A 659-nucleotide genomic window follows, 5' to 3' on the forward strand; every position below is an offset into this window, starting at 1 on the left:
AAATATATATTATATATATATATATATGTGTGTGTGTGTGTGTGTGTGTGTGTGTGTGTGTTAAATATTTGTGCATATTTATGTGTGTATGTGGGTTTGTGTGTTTGTGTATAAACATGGATGAAATACAGACCATATTACACATAAACACGCATGCGCATTTGCACACATACACACCTTGAAACAGAAGCAGATAAACAAATATACATTTCCGTATTTACTTTGTTAAAAGAAAATAATTTTACTCTGCAATTCGGATCTTTTAAAAGAAACGACAACAAATGCTTTCAACAAACGTATTAAAATACTTTTCTGCACTCTATCACACTCTCTCCGTGTTTCTCAGTTTCACACGCCTTGTTTCTTTCCCGGGGAAGATAGATAGATAGATATAATATACAAATCGATTGATGGATAGAGTGTGTGAGAGAGAGAGAGAGAGGGGGAAGCGGGGAGGCAGAGAGAGAGACAACGAGAGAGATAAAGAGAGAGTGACTGTCAGAGAGGCAGATACAAAGAAAGAAACATAGATGGATTGAGAGACGGGAAGAAAGAGAGAGAGGGGAAGTCTGTGTGTACGTGTGTATTTCAGTAAGTCACATCCTGCGGACATTTTTATGGGTTGCCTATATTCTGCACACACACACACACACACACAC

At 37.8% G+C, this 659-nt stretch overlaps 1 protein-coding gene across 3 annotated transcripts in view; it reads left to right on the forward strand.

Moving 5' to 3' along the window:
- LOC106880835 (RYamide receptor) overlaps window positions 1-659 on the forward strand; it is a 438750-nt gene that overhangs the window by 1730 nt on the left and 436361 nt on the right. The gene's annotated exons all lie outside the window — the stretch shown is intronic.

This window comes from Octopus bimaculoides, chromosome 15, assembly GCF_001194135.2.
Source record: "Octopus bimaculoides isolate UCB-OBI-ISO-001 chromosome 15, ASM119413v2, whole genome shotgun sequence".
In the NCBI taxonomy this organism is placed as follows: Eukaryota; Metazoa; Mollusca; class Cephalopoda; order Octopoda; family Octopodidae; genus Octopus; species Octopus bimaculoides.